The sequence below is a fragment of the Barbus barbus genome (assembly GCF_936440315.1).
Source record: "Barbus barbus genome assembly, chromosome: 14".
Classification (NCBI taxonomy): domain Eukaryota; kingdom Metazoa; phylum Chordata; class Actinopteri; order Cypriniformes; family Cyprinidae; genus Barbus; species Barbus barbus.
The window spans coordinates 24704516-24716969 of NC_136742.1; the positions used below are offsets into that span (position 1 = coordinate 24704516).

Genomic DNA, 12454 nt, shown 5'->3' on the forward strand with positions numbered 1-12454 from the left:
ATTAGTATGCAATCCATTACTCGCAAAGAGCCTTATGGGTTACAATTTCACACTTGGATGTGCTCCAGTCAATTATTCCTGTAAAAAAAAAAAGTGTGGTGTGGCTGTCATCCCTGCTCACTCAGTCAGAGAGAAACTAATAAATCCACCCAAGTGGAATGATCTTCCTTTAACAAAGGTCATAGGAACAGGGAGGTGAGAGAGGACGTAACAACACTGAAGCAGTTTTAAGTAACTTTAGTCAATATAACTAGAAGCTTTTTGTTGTTCCCACTGGTGGTGCATCTTATTTTATATGGTGTTTTCTTTATGGCTTTTTATTCTGGAGACCTATCTGATACTTAAAACTTTAGTATCTGAAAATGTAGTGGTCAGCATATTGTCTCACGTGACTGGCATTACAGTCAGACGAGTTGTATAATCTGTTTTTATTTTTATTTTTGGATGTATCCCTTACTTTTAAGGTTGAAAAGAATTTAATAACTTTATATATGCGCTTTAATTTTATATAATATTGAGTGAGTGGCTCTGTAGTAATATTGTAATTTGCAACGAATCTGTAACCGTATTGTTATTTTTTTTTTTTATGTATTTTTGGGGATTTACTTAACAGCCACTTTTTAATGAAAACGTTACCTTGATAAAATTCATGACTAAATTCATGTTTGTTAATTATGTCTGTCTGTGTGTCTGTCATAATTAATGCATTGAATATTGCCAATTTTCCAATGCTTTTTGTGGGCATTTTCTGATTGAACGGATTCTGGTAACTTATTGCATGATCATATTATATTATATTATTCGGTGGTTCTGAAGTAATATTCTAAATCAAATCTAAAACCTTCTTCTGTTGTGTCCTGCAGGTCTGTGTGGAGGAAGTGCCTCTGGGAAAACCACTGTGGCCAATAAGATCATAGAGGCTCTTGATGTTCCTTGGGTTGTTCTGCTCTCTATGGACTCTTTCTACAAGGTACTTCAAAACTGAGTTAAAGAAGACCCAGCCTGAATACATCTGTTTTGAACTTCCTGTCCTTTTAAGTGAGGAATTTAACTCCAAATCCAATGACTTGTTTCATCAGTGGTATTATTGCTCCTAGTTGCATTTGCAGACCACTGTACCAGTAAAGTGCTTCAAATGGAACTTCTTCATGTGTTGAAACCATTGAAGCATTAGTATAATTTGCTCTTGCCCCGTTGGATGTGCTGAAACCCTATAGGATCTACTCATCAATCCTTATTTGATTTAATGGCATATCCTCCAGCTTATTAGTGGTCTAATTAAGTGGTTCAATCAGTCAATCTGTTTCTCTCTACGGTGGGAAGTCGACAGGGCACTTTCATTGAATAGTACCCCTTTTTTATTGTCAAGCTCTACATTTCTGCACCACTGAAAAAGTGTAATGTTCACTGTAATCTTATTTCAACTCTCTTCTCTTCCCGTCTTCCAGGTTTTGAGTAAAGAGGAGCAGGAGTTGGCGGCAAGAAACATGTACAACTTTGATCATCCTGATGCCTTTGATTTTGAACTGCTGGTAACTGTGTTGAGAAAACTGAAAAAGGGCAAAAGCATCAAAGTGCCAGTGTATGACTTTACCAGTCACAGTCGTCGCAAGGAGTGGGTAAGAAATTCGTCATGCACAGAAACCTTGCACACTGAGTCCGATGCGTATTAATGAATCCGTTGTGAAAAAATTCACAAAACCGTACTAAATGGAGACTTCAAGCAGTGAGGATGATTTTGTTGTCCTCTTGCTTCTTAAAACGAGAAGAAGAAAGGAAATATTGGGTCCATCCAATCCTGAGATATAGAGAGGAAGGAGAAGTGGGATTATCACGGGTGATTAAGTTTACTTCAGGATGTCAGTGGCTCAGTTTGATGCTTTGCTGGCGATACTAGAGCCACATATTAAAAAGACCACCAATTTCTGTGAACTTAGTCTGCAAGGATCTTTACAGTGCTTTGTGCTGCGACGAGACTAAGTAGATGAACTTGACAATCACCATTTTTGGATTTTGGTGTTCGCTTGTACAGTGGCTCTGAATTGTCAAAACACCTCACAAAATGCGAACCCAATCCAAATTTTTTTATGACAGACAAAAGTTTTTGAGGCAGTGTGTAATTGTGATTGACACAACGTGAGATCGTATTTTATTTTTTTTATTTTTTTCTTCAACGTGCAAAAATTTCAGACTCAGTGTGCAATGACCTTAAAGGGCATCTATTATGCCCCTTTTTACAAGATGTAATATTGGTCTTGGGTGTCCCCATAATGTGTCTGTGAAGTTTCAGACCAAAATACCTAACGGATCATTTATTATAATAGACATATAATATAATATAATAAAAAAAAAAGATCTCATTTGGAGTGTATCGCTTTAAATGCAAATGAGCTGCATATTCTCGCCCCGTCTCCAGAAGAGGGCGTCACGTATGCATCTCTCTGCATTGCATATCTTAAATTTAAAGCAGTAAACAGCTGGTGGAAGCAACATAAATGAGAGCGAGAGAACTGGTGTTTAGCCGTACAAATGGGAAGCCAAATGTACTGAAAGTGGGACGAAACAGCGCGATGTTACAGAGCTCGTGCCGCGCTGAGTTGTCATCAGCGCAGATCAATGGGCCGAGCCGCGCTACGAACGGTGCAAACTAATCTCACAAGCGTGGCGCTGATCAGTTAAAAATACTTAATGTACGCACAAATACGCTTAAAACGTTAAGCACTATAACGACATGACATTCACAAAGGAGTCTGGAGTGATAAACGTATTTAGGTGGATTTTGAGGCGCATTACCTTGAAAAATGAAAGTAATCCACAGCGTCCTCAGCAGCTCGGATGTTGGGAGAAAATGAAGTCCGAAATTTTTGCACGTTAAAAAATAAATACGACCTCACGTTGTGTCAATCATGTTTACACACTGCCTCCGGAGGTTGCGTCCGTCATACAAAAAATTCGGATCATTTTCACATGCGTAGCAAGCAGGTATCAATAATTGTCATTCCAGCCTTGTGGAACTTTGACCAATGAGAGGACAGTTTACTCGCACGTGACTTGTATTAACAATTTTGGTCCATTTAGAAACTTTGCCGTGTGAAAGCGAACCGCACCAAGAATAAAAAGCAACATTGTAATAATTTTAATCCCCGTTTCGGAATAAAGCAATCGATCTTCAGGTGTGCAAACACCCTTATAGTACCTGTTTAATAACAGTAAATTATTCATAATTACATGCAACTAACCCTAAACCTATGGTAAGTACATGTTAATTAAAATTACTCATTACTTTGCACTGTAACAAGGCAACTGTAAAATAAAGTGTAACCTACTTTGGCTTTAAATGTGATGCAGCAATGCAAATGTAATTACGGTGTATGTTCTAGTAATGGTCTGTAATGTTTTTTTTGCTGTATTAATTAAATAGACTGTTACACATTATGGCACGAGAACATTACAATCAGATTCCCATTTAACAGAATTGAGAAATTGTGAACTTTTAACCTTTTTAAATGTGAATTAATGTTAGATTAATTCACTTTCTTAACCTGTTTATTATACAGTTATAATCTCTCTATAGATTTAATTTAACTCCAAAACACAACAAGCTTATAAACCTGTCATATTACACTCTTGCATTGGTAACTGAGAACAATGTTTATGGTTGCTTTTATTCTTTATAGGCAATTTGCAATTTCATGCCTGAAATAAAGCAGTAGCAGTAACTACAGTTACTTTACACATGCTATTTAGGATTCTTTAGGAGCTGCACTGCTTTTATTATCTTCCTAAAATTTATTTTGGGGTATTTAAATGGGTTGTAATGTTAATGAGCGATAAAGGGAGATCTCTGGCTCTGTGGCGTACACAGGCCACTTGTGCTGCTGATCAATACCGAATGATTGGCCATTGACGGGAAGCCTCATGGTAGTGCAGCTGTCTTAATGGGATCATGACATCATCAGGGTTCCCCTCATTCTGAAGCAGGGGAGCATGGAGGAAATGCATCACCACACACGTCCACAGTCTCTTCCTACACAGCCTCAATTTATTATCATATTTGAAGTGGAAAATAGTTTAAGGCATTTTCTGGGCACTTTGTGTACATTGTCTTTGTCTATTTTAAAGAGAGATTTTTTCTTTTATGAATGAATTCTTTATATGCTATAATTAATTGACTATCAATGCATTTTTTTATTTTAGATTAGACCGTAACATCACATTTTCATATGTTGTTTTTTTTTTTTTCCTGGTCCTTTAATATTCTCTGTTTATGTTCCTCTCTTCAGAAAACTGTCTATGGGGCCAACGTTGTGATATTTGAGGGAATCTTGGCTTTTGCCAACAAGGAGCTTTTAAAGGTAAGCCTCATATATTAAACTTGTCACACTGAACATTATATAAAAGTCTCAGCTATCACCTTTAACTGTGGTTTATAATATCACAAAGGGCTTTCAGTACAAGATGGAAAGAGAGGAAGAATAATGGAAAGCTTCATAGCCTGAAATATAAAAGAGTATCATGGGAGTCATAAAGCAGAGAGGGAAAAATGGAGGTGTAAAAGATAAGGTCAAATGAAAAGAAAGATAGCTTTGTAATGATAGGAAGAGAAGGGAGGGGATATTATCTATTTTATATTCTCTCAGATTAGTTATGTTATGGCTCGTTTCCATTGAGCGGTACGGTACGGTATGGATCGGGACCGAACACCCTGATCCAACTTGCATTTCCACTGCCAACAGTACCCTTTACTTTAAAGGTGTGGTTTATGCCGGAAAGTAGCGATCGACAAAGCGACAATAAGCACAACTCTGCCTCTTTTATGTCAGTTTTAATGAACAATAATAGCCATTATAAAAGTATAAGAGGCTTATATAAGAGGAAATAAAGACAAAAACAAACAATTCAGTCAAACGTATGCTACAAAGTCAGCGCTGGACTACGGTATAGTTCAAAATAAATATAAAGTTGAACTTTGTGCTCAGTCAAAACGATATGATCAGGAGCAAATAATAGATTCATGAGACCACGAATGCCTGTTAAATATACACAAAACTAATTGAATCTCCTGTTTAATCACTACAGAGACATCAGTGCCAGCGGCAAATGTCGTAAGGACTAGCCGAGTTGAGGCGGATTTGAGTTTTAAACAACTACATTCTTGCCTGGAAAACTTTTAAAACTACATTTCATGACACAATAACAGTGATATTTTGAAAAATACATGGGTTTTTGGGCAATAATGTTTCACAAGTCCACAAGAACAGAACGCATATTGAGAAATGGCTACTGTCTGTGTGAAAATATGAAATTATAAAATACACTGTTATATTTTTTTGTGTTTGCGCACTCTCACATAATAAACCAAACACAGACACACTATGGCTCTGAGCGGAATGAGTGAAGGGAATCCCCTTGTATCACGCAAAAGTGACGATTCTAGTCAACCAATCAATGTTCTGCAGTGAGTTTAGCTCCACCCTTTTGGTACCCTTTGCTGTGCTAGGTACCCCAATGGAAGGGTACCAAAAAAGTGGTACAGTACGGTTCGCTATTTTGGTACCATTCACAACTTCTGACAATGGAAACGGACATAATTGCGTACCATAAAACCGTACTGTACTGAAACGAGCCATTAGATGGCTGTGTTCTACTGTGTCTAAACTGAAGAAAATTGTAATTAAAAAATATAAAATAGGGATTTTAATCCCTATTTAAAAAAAAATAGGGATTTAAATTTAAAAGTAAAAAGGAAAGTATGCAAGGTGGTTTTTGATGTTGAAAAAACAATTGTCCGAGGATGATTTTTTTTTTTTACTGTATTTGAATCATGAGATTTGATTGTTTTGGGAATTTTTAAAAAGTTTTTCAAAAAAGTCTCTTTTGCTCACCAGGGCTGCATTTATTTAATCAAAAATACAATAAAACAGTAATATTCTGAAATTTTATTACCAATTAAAATAAGTTTTATCTATTTTAATATACTTAAAAATAGGGATGCACAATATTATCGGACTGATATCGGAATCGACCGATAATGGCTTTAAATGTAAATATCGGAATAGGCCTGATATGAAAAATTATGCCGATAAGAGGGATGGGTTAACTCGCATATGCTCAGGGTGTGCTAGTGATTAGATCATATCAGCAGTGTGGCTCATTCTTGAGGCAAATTTTTGTCTGAATAACGATTAGATTCACTGATTTAGATTGCTGCATTTAATCTGTGAAAACACGTACAGAATGATGCTTTCGGTGTATAAACCGTAATATCATGTGAAGCGGCAGCAGTGACGGCCTCCCCCGGGTCCTAACGCCCGTTCGGCAAGGAGTTTTAATCTGTAGGCGACGCTGTTGGCCTAACATTTTGACTGTGTTTCTGATTAAATAAAGCAGTAATTGATGTCATAAAGTAATGATTATGCTTTGATTTAATGGTCAGAAACTATAGCTTTAATAAATAAAAAAAATCACAAACATGACACTTGTAAATTAAATAATTGTATATATACTGATTTATTCATTGTGTAATGGTTTATTTTTTAAACGCATCATGAGCTCTATTTTCAGACTTTTTACAACTCTTTTGTTTTAGACCATCTACAAATGTTAAATCTTAAAATATATACATACACAGTGCACAGCATAAATGAGTACACCCCCTCTGAATAAATATAAAAGATGTATTTTCTTAATGATCACTAATATAATTCATGGAAAAATTGAAATGTATTAAACATATACTTCATAAAAACAACAAAATATATGCCAATATTTTCTGTAAGATAAGTAAATTAGCCAATTTTGTTTAAATGAAGGATTGCAGAAATGAGTACACCCTAGATTTAATTCAGCAAATGTATAATATTCTAGTACTTAGTATGTCCTCCAGAAATTCAAGTATACTGCTCTGACCCTTCTTGGCACTGAGTGTACAAGTTCATGACAAATTTTCACATCTGTCCTGTTTAACTCCTGGAGGACGACCTCCTTGAATGCTCTGGTCTTTAATGGGGAGTTTTGCTCAGCTCGTCGTTTCTACAGAATCCCCCACAGCTGCTCAAGAGCGTTAAGATTGAGTGAAATACATGTCCACTGAAAGATTTTCACCTTGGGAGAATGAATATCTTCATTGTCATGCTGAAAAAATGCCCAATAATGCAGGGAATGAGGGGAGGGTAGCATCTTCTGGTTTTTAAGTTTTGTATTACATCACACAGTGGTGTGTGAATTCATGACAGCATTGATAAAGCACAACTCCCTCAAACCTTCAGCACTCATACATCCCTATATAAGAGCTTTACTACCACTGAACATCACTGTGGGTACCAAGCGCTTCTCACTGTACTCCTCCTCTAGCAACACCAGAACATTTTGGATGCATTTGGATCCGAAATGATTGACTTGGTCTCTTGAGACCAGAGTATGGATTCCCAGAAGTCTGTATTTTGTAAATATGGGTCTTGAAAGAGGTTAAATTAGTTTATTTTGCTTTGGCTACAGTAGGTAATTCTAGTGGTGACAACAACCATGCATGTCACTTCTGCAGGCTGTGTCATACTCTGTGAGATAAAGTGTCACTCTATTCATAGCTTTTGCTGGCTCAGAGACACTTGCATGTTATTTCTCCCGCTCTCTTTTTAGCAAAACTTCACTGATCACTAAATGAAAACTTAAAGTGAAGACCTGATTATTTCAGGAGCCTTGTCACAAGTCCATTGTTTTTGAACGTCAGTGCTACTGCTGCTATATTTTCACACTTAAAACAATAATTTGGTATTCCTCTTGTACCATCATCCTCTTTTATGCTAAGAAATAAGTCACTTGGCAGTTATCTCCCTAGTGGTTCCACTGCTGCCAGCATTAAGCTATATAACACTTTTAATTGTCAGGAAATTACTTGTCTTTAAAAGTTGAAGGTTTAATATGCTTACCTTTTGATCAAAAATAGCCTTAAACCTATACACTTTTTTTTTTTTTTTAGTATTTTTCAGGAGGGCAAAATCATTTTTGCAACAACATTTTATCACTTTGATAAGAAAATCTTATTTTGCTGGATAATTTTGACATTCTTCTTTGGTAATTGATCAAGCAGGCTTGTTGGAACATTATATCTCCAAAGAACCCTAACATGTCATCTAAGTAAAGAGTAATTGCTGAATTTGTTAAGTTTAAGAGGGGGTGTACTCATTTTTGCTGTGCACTGTGTGTGTGTGTATATATATATATATATATATATATATATATATATGTATATGTATATGTATATGTATATGTATGTAAGGAATAATTCAACGGCCCGGAGTCAGTTATTCCGCTTATACTACGGTTGCCAAACCTCAAGACATCGATCAGATTATATAATTCAAGGCATTCGTCCGTTTTTTTCTATTATGAGTAGGATTATTTCTTCCGCATCTCATCCATCGCCTCCCTTGCTAATTCCAAAACCTAATTTTAAACCGTAACGGAGGCTTGAGCCGTTGATAGCAGACTTAATGCAATAATAAACAAGTTATGAGAGAGAGAGAGAGATTAATGTTACCTCTGTGAGTCTGTGTCCCGCTCAAAAGTGTTCGGCAGCAATGTCTCTCGTTATAGTGAAACTTTAAGTTCATTTAGTTGTTCAACTATGTTACTGATAAAATCGTCAGAGTTGCGCTAACAACATTAGTGCTCATGTTAACGCGTGTGCAAACTGTATGTGCGTCTCTAAGGGAGAGAGAGCGGGAGAGATAGAGTATGTGCTCTCCGTATGCAATAAAACGTAATTTTGTGGCAAATACATGGACATGATCTGTCGTTTTATCCTTTAATTATATAATAAAAGAATATTGTAATGCAAAAAGTCTTTTTGCTTTTAAAAGTAGGCTTCATTATCATTGTTTAAGTTAAGTTCTTATTTTTTCTTTTGAATTTGGGGTGAAATGATCTTGGAAATTTCACAGTCTGGTTTGTCTCTGCCGCTGAGTAATGGATCTCATTCCCACAATCTGACCGCGGAGATGAGATTCCCTCTCTACTATAGCATCTCTGTCTCTACATGAATACTGGTTAGCTAGATAATGAGTTCTAGTTGTCTCTTCTATCATTTAAGGGAACAACTGCATCTCTGGATGAAGAATAGATATGTAAAATCTTGTTCCTAAAGCCTGGTCCCATTGAAACTGCACAAGACGTCTGTCCTCTCCTTGTGTTCTTTACCTTCTGCATCCTGTAGTTTTCCTCACACAATGAAGATGACTGATTCTTCTCTCTCTCTAATGGTGAAGGTGAAGAGCAGTCACAGGAAGTGAATAGGCGGTGTTTATCTACGCCTGCATTGACTGTTCCCATTGCCGGGTTTCGATTCTTCCCTGCATGAGGTGTCCGGAAATCTATACAAATTAAAATGGGAGTTATTGTGTTCGCATTGGCAAAGCAGTTCATCCTGACATGATTTATGAGCACCGCGCAGCAGCTGTGCTGCAGAACGAATGAAACTCAACAAACGCTAGACGTCATTCGGCTCATGAATGAAATGGGGTTTTCAGTTTAACTATTTCTCATTGCAGGTCTTTGTGAATACTGTGACCGCACCTCCGTTTTCATTTCAGGAAGCATGAGCTATGACTTCCTGTCTTTTAAAACTTGATATACACTTGACCTTTCACCCCATTCATGTGCGTTTCTTGCACGCCTGCACACAAAGTCTTATAAGTTATGCCTCGTCCTGTTGGCAGGGCTGCTGGCACTGCTGTTTAAGGGTGTTGGATTGTTTATCGTTACCCTGAAATTTAATGCCTTTGCCATATCATGTGGGCTCACTGAATGATATCCATTTTCAGCGTCAGTGTCAGCACCAGCGGTACATCTTGGCTAGTTGGTGTCACGCTGCATTACATTGCTTTGATTGATCCTGACTTCTCCTTTGCTGAGCAGCTTTTTTAATATTTCCTATCCGTTCGCTCTGTTGAGAGATCTGATACGCGTTTTCAGTAACAAGAACCGTCGAGGAGAGACTGTAGTAGATCCTGGACAGATTGCGTCTGCCCTGCAAGATTTCATCACTTTGGGCTGGAGAATAATGAGGGTTATTAATCAATGGTATATGCTTCTGTTTTTCTTTTCCCCCAAATATTGTAGTTAAGCAGCAAATTCTAGATGAAGAACTACATTACTTTTCTGAATTTTGGGGCTTGTGAAATTAGTTTTTTTTTTTTAAAGAAGTTTCTTATGCTCACAAAGGAGAAAATGCAGTAAAAACAGTAAAATTGTGGAATATTATAAAATTTTTAAATATTCATTTTCTGTTTTAAAATCTGAGATTTCAGCATCTTTACTTCAGTCTTAAGTGTCATGTGATCCTTCAGAATCATTCTAATATGCTGATTTGCTACTCAAGAAACATTTCTTAATGTTATCAATATTGAAAAATTGAAAATTGTTTGTTTTTTTTTCTTGGAAACCGTGATGCATTTTTTTCTAGGTATTTGGATTAATATATGGTTCAAAAGAACAGCATTTATTTTAAGTAGAAATCTTTTGTAACATTATAAATGTCTTTACTGTCACTTTTAAACAATTGAATACATCCTTAGCTAAATATAAGTTTTAATTTATTTTTATTTAGCTAAGGGGCGAAATCTTAGTGACCTCAAACTTTTAAATGGTATTGTACACTACCCTAAAGAGGAAGCTCCAGAAAGCACAAAACAACTGCAGCAGAAAAAATGTGTGCAAGTTATATATTAAGCACTTTATATTAAGCCCTTCAAAATGCACTAGATCGCACATATTTGAATGTGACTTGGTTGCATTTGTCATTGTCAAAATATTTGTTTGTTGCAGTCCTAATTGTGCGTTGTCAGTTTTTTGACGTTTTGTTGTATTTGTTTCTGTGTGTCCTTCAGCTCCTAGACATGAAGGTGTTTGTAGACACAGACTCAGACATCCGGCTAGTCAGGCGTCTAAAGAGGGACATCACGAATAGAGGGCGTGACATTGCAGGTGTCATTAAACAGTACAACAAATTTGTCAAGCCAGCATTTGAGCAGTACATCGAACCCACTGTGCAGGTTGCAGATATTGTGGTCCCAAGAGGTATGTGAAGTTGGAAAATGTCAAAACTGCCAAACATTTTGTAAGATATCAGACTATTAAGCATATTTTACTGGACTGTCTGTCTTTAATATTGTTAAGCAACTTTATATTCAGAAATATCATTAATGGATGATTTAATAACATTTCACCTTGGAATTTTTTTAACATTTCTGTATAAATAACTGAAAGAACTTATACAGTTGTAATACCCCTTAATACTGGTACGGCAATAAACAATTGCTCTGAAAGCTCTCCAGTTTATTCAGATTTTTTTCTACTCAAAATTATGGAATTATGTGCTTTAATATAACAGTCCCCTTCCATTGTTTTTCCAGGTGGAGAAAACTTCGTAGCCTTGGATCTGATTGTTCAGCATGTTCACAGTCAGCTGGAAAAGGTATGTAATAAAAATGTCTCCTCATTCTCATCTGTTTGACACTGAGTGAGAATTATAAGTTGGTCTGTGCATAATGAAGTGCTGAGAATGGCCAACATGCATGCTGTATACCTGCTAGATAAACCACATGCTCTTAATACACACACAAATGTTGCATGCGTGTGCATATGAAGCCCATGCCATGGTATAAGTATTTTGCCCTCTGGTGGTCATACTCTAAATGTGACAAGATATATTGTTATAAATAATACGTGCATTGGTTCAAACAAGAAAATGCAAGGCCAGTAATATTGATACAAATTACAGTCCATCATCTCCTTTATAGTATTATCAAATTCATTTGCAAGTGTAATTTCTGGCACAATATTCATAAAAAATTTATAAAAAATAAGATTGAAATGATGGCATTTCCATTGGGAATTGATTGGATCTGTGGGCATTTCATACCATAAAATAGTCCAGCCTGGTTGTGAATTTACTACTAAAAACGTGACTAAATGGCCTTTTGCCTGTTGGTTAACATTATCCACTTTTTTTCTTTGGAATAACATGCTCTGATGATTCAGACAATATGGTAGTCAGTTTTGATTTCATGTTGCCTACCAAGGTAATTACTAGAAAGACAAAGATGTTAATACTAATGAACATTTGCTGAGTGGCGTTTATGTGCATGCATCGCTGATAGATGTATTCCACAAAAAGGGTTTAGAGCTTCTTTGAAATGTAATCATTTTCTGTGCCTGGCAGGCTGAATAAAGTCATGAATTATCCTGAGGTGGAAAATGCTTTTCTTTTTTTTACTCGATCAGTCACAGTGAGGAATGATCTTTAGGATTAATGAACCATGTGCTTTTGTGCAAAAGATATCATGCTCTAAAGCCACAGGGTTAGATTAGGTTTCTCATCACAGAGGTCAGATTTGAAAGATTTTCTGTTAGGCCCAGTGAGTACTTTGACTGAAAAATCTTCCATCTTGCCATT

General features: G+C 36.4%; 1 pseudogene across 1 annotated transcript in view; it reads left to right on the forward strand.

The window, feature by feature from the left end:
* The window catches only part of LOC306880278 (uridine-cytidine kinase-like 1), a 30460-nt pseudogene that overhangs the window by 3893 nt on the left and 14113 nt on the right, over positions 1-12454 (forward strand). Inside the window, exons 3-7 of the transcript XR_013785888.1 lie at positions 864-970; positions 1449-1619; positions 4284-4355; positions 10887-11076; positions 11412-11473. The product of XR_013785888.1 is annotated as a uridine-cytidine kinase-like 1 (transcript). The remainder of the gene's footprint in view (positions 1-863; positions 971-1448; positions 1620-4283; positions 4356-10886; positions 11077-11411; positions 11474-12454) is intronic.